Raw genomic sequence first — 16,137 nt, forward strand, 5'->3', positions numbered from 1 at the left:
AAGTTACATTTTGAGAATATGAAACTGTTCCTTAAGAGGATTTATATTTATAAAGCATTATATCTTTTAACCATAAAGTACCCACAGTAGACTGTTTTCTGTTATTTTAAGTTGTCTAGAATTAAACTATAGATCATTGTATAGCTAGCCTACATTTTATAGAATACTGGTCCAAAACCATTGGGACTGGTTTAACTGATAAGTTTTACCTCACTTGGGAATTAAGACACTGCATATTTTCCTGGAAAACAGTAGTAGTCCTTGGGCCACATTGAATGTTATTCCCTAAGCTCAACATAACTCTACAAAACTAAAGCGGAATTTCAGCACCATTTAGTCAAAGGTAACAGGGGTTAATGAGAAAAAGAAAAAAGATGGGCTCAAGAGAGTTTCATCTTCACTCTTCATTAATAGCTGCATAACTTTGAGTAAATTAATAAACATTTCTAACACCTCAAATTCATTATTAATAAAAATAAAGATATTTATAACTACCTTCCGTAGTGTTAATAACTATTATATAAGGAAAAACTTGTTGGGCTGTGTGCAGTGGCTCACGCCTGTGATCCCAGCACTTCAGGAGGCCGAGGTGGGTGGATCACCTGAGGGAGTTCGAGACCAGCCTGGCCAACGTGGTGAAACCCCATCTTTACTAAAAATACAAAAATTAGCCAGGTGTGGTGGCTCACGCCTATAATCCCAGCTACATAGGAGGCTGAGGCAGGAGAATTGCTTGAACCTGGGAGGTGGATGTTGCAGTGAGCTAAGATCCTGCCACTGCACTCCAGCCTGGGTAACGGAGCGAGACGTCATCTCAAAAAAAAAAAAAAAAAAAGGTAACTTGGCAGTGTCTGACAAATAGTAGCCACATCATTTTATAATTGCTATTTGGATGTATCCCTTAATCCATTAATTTTTGTCTATTTTATTTAACTGATTCTATGTATTTTAACTGATAATAAAATAATGTATATTGTCATCTTTATTTCCATTTTGCGAAAGTATTATTGTTAGTTACCAATGTAATGCAGCAAAATTTTCCACTCATGCAAAAGGTTACCCTTGTTTTTATGAGTATTTGACTGTGAATGGAAGTAAGTAGCAGAAACAAATAATTCCATAACAGTTTCTTCTTTGGAAAACTCTAATATTATTCTGAAACCAAAGTAGTAAATAGTTTTAGCTCTTAAATGAAATCTCATTACATGGTAGTCACTTTACAGGACATGGTTTGAGAAGACTTGTTTGGGTGAGGAAAACCTAGGGGAGGTAATGTTTCATTACTGCCCTCTGCCCAGATGCAGAAGATGGGAGAGAAACTACACATACCCCAATGTATCTATTGCTGTTCTAGTGGCTAGAAACATGTGGATGTTCTTCACCAAAAAAAAAAAAAAAATTTATAGGTGAATTAATTATACAAAATATCAAAAATATGAACAGATACCTACTTAAAGATGTTTAATATTAACGTAATTGTTAGCATGAGGATATAGGTTCTTAAGAAATCGAAGTTTCAGCTGGCACAGTGGCTCATGCCTGTAATACCAGCACTTTGGGAGGCCGAGGCAGGAGGACAGACTTGAGGCCAGGAGTTCGAGATCAGCCTGGCCAATACGGCAAAACTCCATCTCTACTAAAAATAAAAAAATTTTCCAGGCATTGTGGTGCACGGCTGTAATCCCACCTACTTGGGAGGCTGAGGCATGAGAATTGTTTGACCCCGGGAGGGGAGGTTGGTGCACTGATATGCACCACTGCACTCCAGCCTAAGTGACAGAGTGAGACTCTGTTTAAAAAAAAGAAAGAAATCTAAGTTTCGACTGAATCTTTGACAAAGTTATTGTTATGGTGAATGATATATTTGATATGAATGTGATTTAGAGAAAGATCTAGAAATTTTTTGAAAGGCAATTGTAGGTAAAACCAATGATAAGTTGAATACATTGATAATTTTAATGCTTCTGAGAACACAGCACACACAATGATAAATACCACATAAAATTACTTTTTAAAATATAGCTAATATGCACTGTTTGAATAGCCACATTTTATTTTCACTATTTAAAACAAGTATCTGAATTATGTCATATGATTCACTGCATAGGAAGCACAACAGTGGGAATTCATCTAAAAATCAATGTAGTGTAAGAGTTAAATGAATTAGTTTGGGAAGGCTGAATGAAAGACCAGATAGGTAGAAAAATTCAGAAAACTTTGTAAAAACTTGAAAAAGGTTACAAATTATAAAATTAAAAGCTGGTCAAATAGGCTGTGGTTTTGGGAAATAATATCCTTAATGATATCTCTAATCTTAGAAGAATAATAATAATAACAATAAAAATCAAGGTACTTAATGTCAATACAGTTCCCTTGCTGTAGAATGGCATCTGGCTGGTAACATAACTCAAAAAATTAAGCAAATATTTTATGAATTGAGTAAGCAAACAAATTCATTCATAGTATAGCATTACCAGCCACAAAGACTGACATCCATTCAGTCAACTAAATTTTTATCATATATAAGTCAAAACAGATTAAACAGAAATGGAAGGAAAAAATCCACACATACTGGCTGGCACTTGCTTTGTATCTGGAGGAGAATAAATATCCCAGCCTGAAAAAATGGTAAAGAGATGGTTCATTTTCCTGTTACTGCTGAATTGGGAGATACAGAGTCGGATCAATTCCCTCCACCACCCTAAAAAGGTTGCTCTGTTGCACAGCAACACCTTTCAGTAGAAACGAGGGCCACCTGGCCACTTAGCTTTCTATATGCTAAGACTAAAATTTGCATTAATGCAAAATGTCGCGTCTATGGTGCCTGTGCATTTGTTTTGCCTCATGTAGGAACGGGGGATAAATATTTGGGATACAAAAAAATACCATGAGAAAGTACAAAAACAGTCCACTTCTGGCAAAAGAACTATATATTGGCTAGAATTATCTAGATATGTATACCTTCTCAAAACAGTCAATAGGACATGAAAGCAATATAGATGAAGTCCAGAATTTAGAGAAATTAAGGGACTGCTAGTGACCAGAAATCAGATGAAGTCTGTTCATATTTACCATCCTTTTAGTTGAAAATCTGAGAAACATGCTCTAACAGGTCAATAATGAGAGGAACCAGGCAAGACAAGCTGCAGATGTTATTTATGAGTCATCAATGGAGAGAATTCAAAGGATGAGTAATTGAAAAATGTGTTAATATAGATGTGGAAATATTCTGCAAGAAATAAAGTGAATGCTTATCAAGACATAAAAGAAGATCTTCTGAAAAAAATATGCTATGTATAACTATTATAAAAACTAGTTATATGTGATTTATAAAATTAAGAAATCATGTGTTAAATAATCTCTAAAATTAAAAAGTAGCAAAACAAAATGAAAAAAAGAAGAAATTGAATAAGAGGGAGACGTCAATAAAATGGAGCTTAATAAGATACTGAGATGTGAAGAACCTGAAAATTCAGTCGCATATTTAAAATATTCCTCAAAGCAGAATTGATACATCAGAAAACTAAATTTTGAATTAAAAATTGAGAAATACTATGAATACAGAATAAGAGGAACAAGTGATAGAAATGTATAAGATGTGATACTACAGTTGTAACATTCATAGAAAGGAGAACTGTCTCTATATTATGGAAATCCTAAAAATAAATCAGAAAAAGTAGAAACAACCAACATTGAAGATGGCAAAAAAGAAAACCCTGAATATGCATATTACATCTCCATATATATATGGCACATATATACATAACCAGAAAATATATGTATATTGTGATATTTTGAAAATGAAGCATTTACCCAACACGAAAAAAATGAAGAAAAAGACGAGAATGAGGAGGAGGAGGAGGAAGAAGGGAGGGAGGGAGACAGGAAGAGAGGAGGAAGACAAAGGAGGAGGAGAAAGAAAAATCTATCTGGACATACAGTTTACTTTTAAAGACAAACTGCCTTAAGATAATGGAACTATGTCTACATAGTTCTAAAGTAAATATGTTCTATACCAAGCATTCAGTTTGTCTTTTGTGTGTGAGAGCAGCTAAAACATATTTGAACATATGTAAGTGCTCACAAACCTTTGTGCACTTTTAATGAGTAATGTTCATCAGGCCACAAAATTTTAATCAAAGTAAGAACTCAATAATAGGGAACTAATAGTAACTCTTTAAAAATCAGTTAACATTGACTAGGTCTAAATAATGATTGCAAATATAATTTAATAATTTCAAAATTTACTCCATATTAATTAGCAAGGTGAAGAGTCTTAGATTATATTTCAAGTAAAACTGAAAGGCATGTTAAATTTTCTGTCTTACTAGAGGAAAGGGGATAAAATATGCTGCTTTGTTTCTATCAATGTTTTCTTTAAAGTTCATATATATTTGTTTGCATATAGAGAGTTATTAAGTATTACAGACCTATTAGTTGGAGAAAGATATCGTCCATATTTTCCAAAACACTAGAGGAATCAAAATGTGACAACATTTACATTATATTCAGCCAGGAATATAGGAAAATAAAAGTATGTTTTAAGAATAGCAAACAGAATGGGCCCTGTAGGATCACTGACATCTAATAATGATAAATATAAGCAGTTAATAGGATTAAGAACATTATGCAGATATAAATTTTCTATTGCATAGTGTTGTTTTTTTGTTTTTTTGTTTTTTTTTTTTTTAGATGAAGTCTAGCTCTTGTTCCCCCAGGCTGGAGTGCAGTGGCGTGATCTGGCTCACTGCAACCTCCGCCTCCCGGGTTCAAGCGATTCTTCTGCCTCAGCCTCCTGAGTAGCTGGGATTACAGGTGCCTGCCACCATGCCTGCCTAATTTTTATATTTTTAGTAGAGATGAGGTTTCATCATGTTGGCCAGGGTGATCTCAAACTCCTGACCTCAGGTGATCTGCCTGCCTCAGCCTCCCAAAATGCTGGGATTACAGGCTTGAGCCACCACGCCAAGCCTATTGCATAGTTTTTGTAACAAAAACACATAAAAAAATTAAAGCAAAGTTAAAAGTATTGCCAAATATATTACTCAAACATACACACCTACACAGACACACACACACAGACATGCAAAATGAAGCAAGAAAGGCAATATTAGTAACAGAAAACTGTAGGCTAAAAGCATCAAGGCCATTTTATTGCAATTTTTACGTAAGTTATAATAGATATAGGCATTTATGAATCAGGTAAAAGTGTGTGTTTTAAGATGAATTAATGGAAACGTCTGGAATTTTATAACCAGCTCAACTTATTAACTAATGTTAACTTTAAACTATATATATTTAGTTTTTCCATCTGCTAAAGATTGAATCCTTTTATCAACAAATCATACAAAAAGATTTGTTTTGCGTTGAATTTTGTATTTATTCACGATTTCTTAAATGATGAAGCATAAATGAACATACTTAAAATGTAAAAAGTAATTTTCTCACATCAGAAACCAAGTATCAAGGACATATTTGAGAAGGAGATTTAACCAGAGCCCAAGTGGCAGAAGTACAGATTAAAGAAAAATTTGCCACTAATTATTCTGGGGAAGGCTTTTCTCCTTGGAGTATGAATAAGTAGCCACGTACATGTATACACAGAAATATAGAAACACACACAACCATGAAATAATCAAGCTGATGCTTATAAAATTATTTCAGTACTATGAGAGGAGAATGTTATCATGAAGACTCTAAGGAAGAGAATTCTCAAAATCATTGAGGAAGAGGCTTGCTGAGTGAGCAAGCGTTCAGATGCCCCATGCAGGCTTTTACGGCGGGTTATTAGTCTGGTAAGACAGAGGAGAAAAGAGTAGTGTCGCTGATCTCAGTCTGCAGAAGACACTGTGTGCACTGTGAGCCAGGTAGATGGTTTTTCTCCCCACGCCCACAGAGAGTTTTCTCAAAACATTGAGTGTTGATGAGAAAGTGTTCAGAAACAATAGATCTGAATTCAGCCTGTCTGCTCACATAGCTCATTTTCGTCTTTTGTTCTCACATACAATATTCCAAAAAGTAGCTGTCTCTGGAAAAAAAAAAAAAATTACTCCTATTCTAAGATGCCAATGACAAGAAAGTAATCATAATGGGACCTAAGCAAAAAATATCACAACAAAGGAGGAAGCCAACATGATCTCGGGGCAAAAAAAAAGATGAAGAATATAAGCCAATACTCAACAAAACAGCATTTTGAAAAGCAGAACAAAGTAAGAATGTGTTCTCACAACCTGTTTATCTCTAGAACATTACCATTAATGGAAATTTTTAAAGAATGTGCTTAAGAGTAGAAGGAAAATTATCCCAGGGAAGGTCTGAAAAATACCAGAAGGGGAGGTGAGTGAACACGATAGTAAATATGTGGATAATTCTGAACTAACGTTGACTATATAAACAATAATAACAATTTCTAATCTGGAAAGCAAAATAAGTAAGATATAATTAAATACTAGACTATAATGCTATATAAGTTGGGGTTGAGCAACCCAACTTCAAAAAATTTTTATATTGAGAAAGTACAAATATAAATTTTGATTTTTGAAGAATGCATGTTAAATTTTTAGATAATAAATGTATATTCAGATAATAGAGGGTATATTTTCTACCAGTAGAAAGCAAAGAATGAAAACAACAATAAAAACAATAAACATCAATCAGGTTGGGAGAAGTTCCGTAAGTGAGAAGATGAGAAAAGGGTGGCACTGATTTCAGTCAGCTGGAGACAAACAATTGCCTTGTCCTGTCTTCAGCTGAAGCCCAAATATAAATGTTCTCTAAGATGAAGAAATGAAAAGGTGTATATCAGAAACACATCAATGTAAATTGTCTGGTTATGTCATATAAAATCTATAGATTGTTACATTTTGTTAAGAAAAAAAGCTAAATGAAATTTGTTATAGATATACCAGAAATTAAAGGATAAGTATTGCTTAAAATTAAAAGAGAAGTATTGTTTAAAATTAAAAAGACGAAAAGGTACCACAGGCAATTTTTAATAATATCGACAACAACAAAAAACTGATGTCATTACATTAAAAAGACAAAACAGATCTATTGGAAAAAGTAATTCAGGAGGTAAAGAATAACACTTTATAAGGTAAAGATTCAATTCACCAGGTGCATGTCACAGGTTTATACTTAAAAATAATTCATTTGAAATTTAAATGGCAACAGTTTATACTGCTACAAGGAGAAACGGATATAGCCACATTTATAATGAAAGTAATAGTAATCTCACATCATTTGTAGAGTGATCAGTCAAAAATATATAATTAACAAGCTTAATTCAATGAACACATATAAGATACTGTATCCAGTATTGGAATTTACACCTTTATAAGGACAAGATGTCTTATGAGAATTGATTATATATTTGGCTAATTTTAAAATAATTCAAAGTCAGTATTATAAAACTGTTTTCTCTGTCCCCAATGTAGTCAAAATCAGTAAAAATAAGATAACTTACAGAACTCATGTTTTTAAACTTAAAAAACATTTTTAAATAACTTGCACAGTGAAAAACCACAATAAAATTAGAAAAACTTTGAGATAAAAAATAAGGTTGCCAAGAAAAATACATATTTTTGCATAAGAAATTCAAAGATACACATCATTCTTATTCTATAGCTGAAAAACTCTTGAAAATATTTCAGCCAACAGAAAAATAAATCATAATAATTTAAAATGCAAGAGTTTTGTCATAAAAGGTCTATTGCTAAGAGCTGATAACAGTTAAAATGGATTTATGCCTAAACAATTTAATCATTTTTTTTTTGCTATGATTATCTGTATACCATTTCATCAGATCATACATTTGGAAAATAGCAATAATTTAGTTAGAAATACAATACAATGCTTTTCTAGATTGGAAATGATTACTTCATCACGTTTTCTTCCTGAGCTCTAAGAGAATTGTGCCATGTTTTTCTTACTTGAAGAGGGCTTCCTCATGACCAAAATGATTCCGGCTCAGGCAGAAGAAAAAGTGAAATCATAGCCGTGGGGTTCACAATGGCATCACAGGATCTTGTTTATTTAATGAATCAGTGAAGACTCACCTACTTACTATGAACCCTTTCTATAGGAGGTAGAAGTTATTATTATTTTTTTTGCCAGCTCACTCATGGTTAGCTATTTTCTTATGCTCACTATTTTCTTATGCTCAATTCACAAACTTGCTTTTTACTGGTTCAGATGGCAGATAGACATGCGTGGAGAATAAATAACATGTCATGGAAAGAGCCCTCGAGTTGGAATAAGAAAACCTTGATTAAAATCCAAGCTCTTAATAACATTATTAATGACATGAGTGGTATGTGTTCTTTAACCTCGCTCTCTGAGTCTGTTTCCTAATATGCAATAATTACATTAGCTAATGCATTTAAAAAGGTGATCACTATGTACAAGTTATATATTATGATTAGTTTGAAAGAATGGGGTATATCTTATCTCTAACTTTAATCCCAAGCTTCAGAAATAAAATTGTTCATCAGACAAGAACATAAGGGGGCAACTGGGACACACAATAGGTTCACACTGGCCTCAGTGAGCTACGAATAAAGAGGTAGGCACACAGCAGAGAGACGGAGCCCAGCACAGAGGGAGGAAATGGAAACAACAGAGCTTCTCTCTAGCAGGAGTTGCTTCTAGTTTGGATCCCATATGTTAAGAAATTCCACCTTCCATTTAACAAGAATTTCCTCTGGGAGCAATCATGGGGATGCCGTCTACAGGCTAGTGGCACGAGCTTCAAGACACTAAAAGTGTACACTAAGAAAAATCTACCAGCAGACATGAATAAAATAATTAGCTCAAGGCTCTGATGAAATGGTATGATATCAAATGCAATCTGTGGTGTCAGCTAGCTGGAGAGAAAGAGGCAGAGGGAGGGGGAAAAGAGAGAAAGAATAAGTTTATTCAGGAAAGATCTATCTTCTGGTTGTAGGTTTTGGGGAATATTTACAAGCCGGATATCTCTGTTTCAAAATATGGCACAAACTCACTCTGATTTTAAATTCATCTACCATTTTTGTATCACAGTATAATTAAAGAGCTATTTTGCCTCAATGATATATTCGAATCAAAATATCATGCTATGTAGTTAAGTATAGGAAGTTTATTTGTTTTAGTTTCTTACCTGACGCATGTATCTTCCTGAAATGAAAAACGATCTCATTTCGTTTCAAGAGTCAAACACACTCACACAAGCTAAAACACTTCTATTTCAAGGGAACGTGATGCTTCCACTGGAAGCTTTTATTCCTGTTTGGCAGGTTGGGCATGTTTGGAAATCTATTTTTCATCAAACCCTGAAGGGTTATATGGAGAAAAAAAAAAAGGTTTGCACTGACATCATGAATAGAGGATTTAAGCCAAAAACCTAACAATAAATTAGCTTCTCTGTGCTAAACAGAATTCGGGCCAAAGATACTAATCAGCAATGTACAAACGAAAATATATTTTTAAAAAAATGTGTAAGGCGAGCATATTTCCCCTCAAATTACAACTAAGGTTATTATGCATTTAAACATGGAGGTGGTTGGATGTGGTGAAACCAGTGGTCTCAATTTGCAGGAGCAGAGGTGAGCCCTTGAAAAAGGTATTCTAGCCATTCTCTGAGTTTCACCTATCGAGGTATTTTCTTTATTTAATTAGAATTTAATAAGTTCATTTTTTTCTAATTTAGAAAGATATTAATTTTTTGTTTAATCTTAGGATGCATAGTAAATTTCAATTTAAATATTTTTAATCTAATAACATTTGAAAAGAAACAGCAAAATAAAACAATATTTATAAGATTAGCAAGTAGATGTGGGTAGTTTATTGTTTTGGTATACTGCTCTTGAAATTGAACAATGTGTAGAGACTCTGAGACAACACAAGAAATTATATAATTAAATCCAGGTAAAATAGGATCTGCCAGAAGTAGGCCTGCTTTACTGGGAGAAAGTTTTAGGAAATAAAAATAAATTGGATTACTCTTGTTTCTAAAATATGTCATAGGATCCTTTTGTTGTTGCTGTTTTTTTCTCTTCTTTTTAGATTTATATCAGTTTTCTGTAAGAATGATTTCTTACATGGAAGGGTAGAGAAGAGAAAGTTGAGAATTATATCACTTTCAGGGCTACTCATGGAAAGATATTTATAGTATTGAAGGTTCACAATTGTACAACACCATCCCCCCCACCCTTGTACCCCTTCTGTTCTAAAGCTACAAAGGTGTGAGAGGTTACAGAAAAATGGGAGCTTGACCTAGATATGGAGGGTGATGTCACACAGGAAAACAATCATACCTTTATATTTTAATAATAACCTGAGCTGCAATTCTTAGCTTTGGAACTCTGGGGAGATAGATGACTTTAAAAATAACTTTACATGTAGTGATTTTTTCCAAATACATTTAAGCTAAACCCTTAAAAATCTCTTTAAATTAATTCCTAAAATGAGCCACTATTTAAGAAAAATAGTCCCTTCAAAAATTGAAACATTTTGGATCTACAAATCTCTTACCACACATTAAAGTAGGCTCATACATTTTGCAGGAGGACTTATGAGAGCTGGACTGGGTTGAAAAGGAACAATCTAATCTTGATAAAACTGAAAGATTAAGGTTAGAACAGTTTGATAGTCATTATTCATTAACAAGAAAGGGTACAAAAATGTACCCTGTACTTTGGTTCCTTTGAAAATATGTTCTTCAATATTTTTTCTTTCCTTGCTTAACATGTACGCTTACCTATTTTAGTAGCACTTTTAATTAAAAGTAAAATCCAGAGAACAATTAAGCTTCTTCTAAAATTTACTTTTTTCATGGCTATGTCCTATGTCTAAAATTTAAACACCCAAAGCCTTCTGTCTTCCCTGGTAGTAGTCTACTCCATTTTTTAGGCAAAGTATTTAAGACATAATGATCAAGCTTCAACAATGAAATGCAAATTTTATTTGAAATATCAATCTTTACAGTGCAAGTTTATTTGATTCCCTATCTATTGTGTTAATATTAATTAAGTTATTTTGTTTATGCATTTTATTGTAAGATGCAAAATTTTAAGTGTCATGGTGAACAGCCTTCTAAAACTTTCTTGCTTGTTACATTAAGAAATCAATGTCAAATTATATATAACCTTCTATTTTTTTCTAAATAGGCTTATTTCCCCCCACTCTAAAGCAAATGTAATTTCTTTGTTTAAAATTCCTCAATTTTCAGAACAAACACTACAAGATGAGTTCTACAAGTGTCCTTACTCATCTGCCTGTGGTCTTGCTCAAAACCTGGGAAAGATTTTTCAACACTCACTCTGCCAGTAGGTAGAACTTAGCAGAGTTGTCTTTAAAGTTTAATATTAAGAGTTGTGACCCAGACCCCAAAGCTGGCTACCTGCATATTTCATACATGCTCCACATTTTCCATGTCATTCTCTTTTTAATGTTATTTGTATATACCCATTTTAAAGCAGGATCTCACTTTTTAAGTCAAAAGTTCTGATAGAATATCTACTGGGTACTTAGCAGCTGCCTAGTACTGGTTATAATGTGGTGAAAAAGACCGACAAGGTTTCTGCTATCATGAAGATTACAAGAGCAACTTCCCACCCTGTTGCTTAGTAGAGTGACCCGAACCTAGTTAGTACCTGGGTGAAAAACAAATGAAGGCAGATACAGGTAATAATGCAGCTACTTGAATATTTCTATTTCAAATATAGGAAACTGCCAGAGACAGGAAAATGTTCTGATCAAGTTATTTAGAAATAAAGTGCTAGCTGCATTGCTGTTCTATTAAAAAGTAAATTGCTTATTCATTCACTTTAAGAGGGAAAAAATGAATCAATAGAATATGAAATTCTTTATAAAGATAGAACTTTTAGACATTCCAAAATACTATTTGTTTAATGTCTAGCATAAACAAAATATTTATATTGATATTTCTAAACCTTATACAACCTGAGCCTCAACATTTTGTACTAAACTTGAACCAATCCTTTTATTTTAAGAGAATATTCATTATCAAAGAATCAACATAGATGAAAGATTCATCTACTGCTATATAAGTAGAATGAGTACATATATATAATAGAATCCTCTTCCGCCCTTAAAAAAAGAAAGGAAATCGTGACATTTGCGACAACACGGATGATCCGGAGGGCATTATCTTGAGTAAAATAAGCTAGACATAAAAAAAGAAATACTACATTATCTTACTTATGTGTGAAATCTTAAAAAGTTAAATTAATAGGAGCAGAGAGTAAAATGGTGGTCACCAGAAGCTGTGGTAGGGAGACCGGGGAGATGTTGGTCAAAGGATACAAAATTTCAGTTAGACAGGAGAACTAAGTTCAAGGGGTCCATTGTACAACATAGTCATTATGATTAATAACAATGTATTATATACTTGAAAATGTGTAAGACAGATTTTCAGTGTTCTCACTGCAAAAAAAATGGTAAGTATGGGAAGTAATGTATATAGTAATTAGCTTTATTTAGCCACTCCACAATGCATATGTCAAAATATCATGTTGTACACCATAAATATATACAATATACAAGAGTAGATTGAACAATCATCTGTCGTTTTCATTATTCATTTGGAAAAAAAAAAGCTTTAATAATATATGCTCTTCTGTGGTGCCCATTGTTCAGCAGGAGCAGAGGTGGATGTTTTGACCCTCTGCCAAGTGGACGTGCCTGACTCTAGATTCCGAAAAGCTAAAAATGACACTTCCCATATGCCTTTGCAGCTGAGAGTCAGGATGAGAGTTGGTTCTACCAAGAAGTTGTATTTGTACAAGGTAAAAGGTACAAGCAAGGAGTATTTTTCTTTCTCTTTCTCTCTCTTTCTTTCTTTTTCTGTCTCTCTTTCTTTTCCTTCTTTTCTCTCTTCTCTTTTTCTTTCTTTCTTTCTTTTTTCTTTCTTCCTTTCTTTTTTTCTTTCTTCCCTCCCTCCCTTCCTTCCTTCGTTCCTTCTTTCCTTCCTTCCACCTTCCTCTCTCCTTTCTCTTCTTTTTTTTTTTCTTTCTTTCTTTTCTTTTCTTTCTTCCTTTCTCTTTCATTTACTGGCAAGGAAGATCTTGTTTTTCAAAGCAATACTGCAGTGTCTATTCTTCACTTCCCTTGGTGTTGAGAGGCAGCTGTGGCAAAAGTAGTGGTGACGGCTGATTCCCAGCTTTCTAATTTTGAGATTGCTTTTATAGTGGATTGTTCATCTGCAATAGTTCCAGTGGTGATCTCAGTCCCTGGGTGTGTCAGTTCGCCTGTGCTGTGTTCCAGTCTAGAGCCCACAACTGTGGCTCTTCCTATCATTATTGCGAAAAGTAGTTTATTCTCTGTGTTAAATGAATCTTTCCTGCTTTAAATATTTAAATTTGTTTCTGAATAACAGTATTGCATCAAACCGACAATTGTCACACCGTATCTTTTCTTAACCTGTTTCCACAATAGAGTTTCAACTGGTCACATGCCCATCCAACTTAAGACTTCCTTTTTCAGCCTCCCTTTTGAGAGGCAGGACCATGTGTCTAAGCTCTAGACAATGGAATTTAAACAGAACATATTTGGTACTTCAGGCTTTGTCCTTAAAGATTAAAGCATGCAATATTCTGGAAGCTTTCCATCTTTCTGATAGTTGTGTCATGCATGGCAAAAGCTGTTTCCCTGAATCCAGAGACAGAAGTGACATATTGAGAATGGAAGAGTTGTCCTGTCCTGCGAACGACAAGCAACCTACCACTTGATATTTAGTGAGACATAAATTTTTATCTAGTATAAAATGCTGTGTTTTAGGGTCTCTTCGTATGTTTTAATGACATCTAATCTTAAATGAAACATGACTTGGTTACTAGAAGTGTACTCTAGCATAATAAAAAAAATGAAGCTTTGGTCTAAGGATTGAGAGTGGGAAAGAACACAGATATTGCAGGCTAGAAAGTTAGTAATTCTCATTACTTTATGATAAAGCATTTCATAAAACTGTCATTTGCAGTCCTTAAAAAGGGAGATTACTTGCCAGAAGAACACATAACCTCTGTGAACCACTGAGGAAGATTCTTGTGCAAAGTTCTGTGACAATATGTACTCGGGCTAGAGGTGACTCTGAAACAGGAGGGCTGGCAGTAAATAGGCCTCTATCTGACTTTTTCAAGTGCCCACATTAAAACCTCTCAGTTAATTGAAGTTCTTTATAGTTTCAAAGGTTAGGCTGAGAGTGATGCTTTCCTGCCTAAACTAATATTTTCAGGTAGCTTCAAAGTAGACACCCATAAATTGAAGGAGAGCAGAATGTGCTAAGCAAAGAAACCAGTGAATAAAAGAAGATAGTCTGTACGCATAGCAACACTGTCTGGGTTAGGTCTTTGGGTATGATAATTTGCCCATGGATCTGACTGGAAGCGACTAGACCAAAAGCAGACTAGGGTTTTGAGAGAATTGCATGGATCTGCAGAAGCCAATATGTGTTTGACTTTTAAAGTATCTCCCATGCCCCACTACTGGTTTTGCAGCATATACATCACAAAATATGTGCAGCTCCAAGGAGAGAATATTTTCTTTTTTTTTTTTTTTTTTTTTTTTAAGACAGTCTCGCTCTGTAGCCCAGGCTGGAGTGCAGTGGCGCAATCTCGGCTCACTGCAAGCTCCGCCTCCCGGGTTCACGCCATTCTCCTGCCTCAGCCTCTCCGAGTAGCTGGGACTACAGGCGCCCGCCACCACGCCCGGCTAATTTTTTGTATTTTCAGTAGAGACGGGGTTTCATCGTGGTCTCGATCTCCTGACCTTGTGATCCGCCTGCCTCGGCCTCCCAAAGTGCTGGGATTACAAGCGTGAGCCACCGCGCCCGGCCGGAGAGAATATTTTCTAATTCTTTCTTACAAAATAATTTTAGGGTAATTAAATAGTTCTGAGAATAAAATGGATACATATTTAGAATAGATAATTCATTTATTGAATGCTTACATTACACCAAAACAATGTTTTGATTACTATAGCAGTAATGGACAAATAATCTCATAGAGAAATGAAAATAGGAACCATAAGTAATAAGGGACAATAAATTCCTCCAAGATAACATAATTCTTCCTCGATAATCAAGGAAATTATTTCACTGCCATAGCAGAAGAGGTCAAAAATCTTATCCAGTGGTATTTGATCATTGCCTTGAAAAATGACAGCTGTGCTTTTCCGTATACCTGGATATTTGGGTAATGGACTGCAAGTTGTTCCCCAGTATTCTTTACCGTCTTCTTTCCTGATGATGGCTAACTAGCCGAAGGCCATCTTTTGAAGCCTTTCTTTCAACTAGATGTGGGCAGCTTACTGGTTGTAGTCAATGAAATACGGAGAGGAACAATGCCTGATTATTCTAGTTGTGCTCTTAAAAGAATTATCTGTGCACTCTCCTATCTGCTCCCTCGCCCTCAACATACACACCATCAACTAGTTGGGAGACAGTGAGGAAACCTTGCACTGAACATGGCAAAGCTGTATTATAGGTTCTCACTGTCATCTTAGATATAAAAGAAAGAAAGTAAAAACACAAATGAGAGAAATTTTATGTTGTTTACACGACTGCATTTTGGGTACTTTTGTTATAGATTTAGATTAAAACTGTATTAACTCCTACAGTAGCCATAAATTCAAGTAATTATTGTTCTTAAAAATTTGCTTATAGAAAATAGAATCGGAATAGACTCAAACTGACTATTTCTTTTCTTTTCCTTTTATTTATTTATTTATTTATTTATTTATTTATTTATTTTTGAGACGGAGTTTCACTCTTGTTGCCCAGGCTGGAGTGCAACTTTGCGATCTTGGCTCACCGCAATCTACACTTCCCGAGTTCAAGTGATTCTCCTGCCTCAGCCTCCCAAGTAGCTGGTCAGGCATGTGCCCAACTAATCTTGTACTTTTAGTACAGACGGGGTTTCACCATGTTGGTCAGGCTGGTCTCAAACTCCCAACCTCAGGTGATCTGCCTGTTTCAGCCTCCCAAAGTGCTGGGATTAATAGGCGTGAGCCACTCCGCACGGCCTGAGCCACTGTGCCCAGCCCTCTTTCTTTTTTTAAATTTTTAAGTGAAAATTTAAATTTTTTAAATTAAGAAATTATTATTATTATTATTTTGAGACGGAGTCTTACTCTGTCACCTAG

The 16,137-nt window shown here is 34.6% G+C and overlaps 1 protein-coding gene across 3 annotated transcripts in view; it reads right to left on the reverse strand.

The window, feature by feature from the left end:
• Positions 1–9,196, reverse strand: part of PIK3C2G (phosphatidylinositol-4-phosphate 3-kinase catalytic subunit type 2 gamma) — a 403,358-nt gene extending 394,162 nt beyond the window's left edge. For all 3 annotated transcript variants that reach the window (XM_055280504.2, XM_055280503.2, XM_055280500.2), the window contains exon 1: positions 9,137–9,196. The gene's annotated coding sequence lies outside the window, so the exon portion shown is untranslated. The remainder of the gene's footprint in view (positions 1–9,136) is intronic.
• Positions 9,197–16,137: the final 6,941 nt, after the last annotated feature.

This window comes from Symphalangus syndactylus, chromosome 5 (genome assembly GCF_028878055.3).
Source record: "Symphalangus syndactylus isolate Jambi chromosome 5, NHGRI_mSymSyn1-v2.1_pri, whole genome shotgun sequence".
NCBI classification, from domain to species: Eukaryota; Metazoa; Chordata; class Mammalia; order Primates; family Hylobatidae; genus Symphalangus; species Symphalangus syndactylus.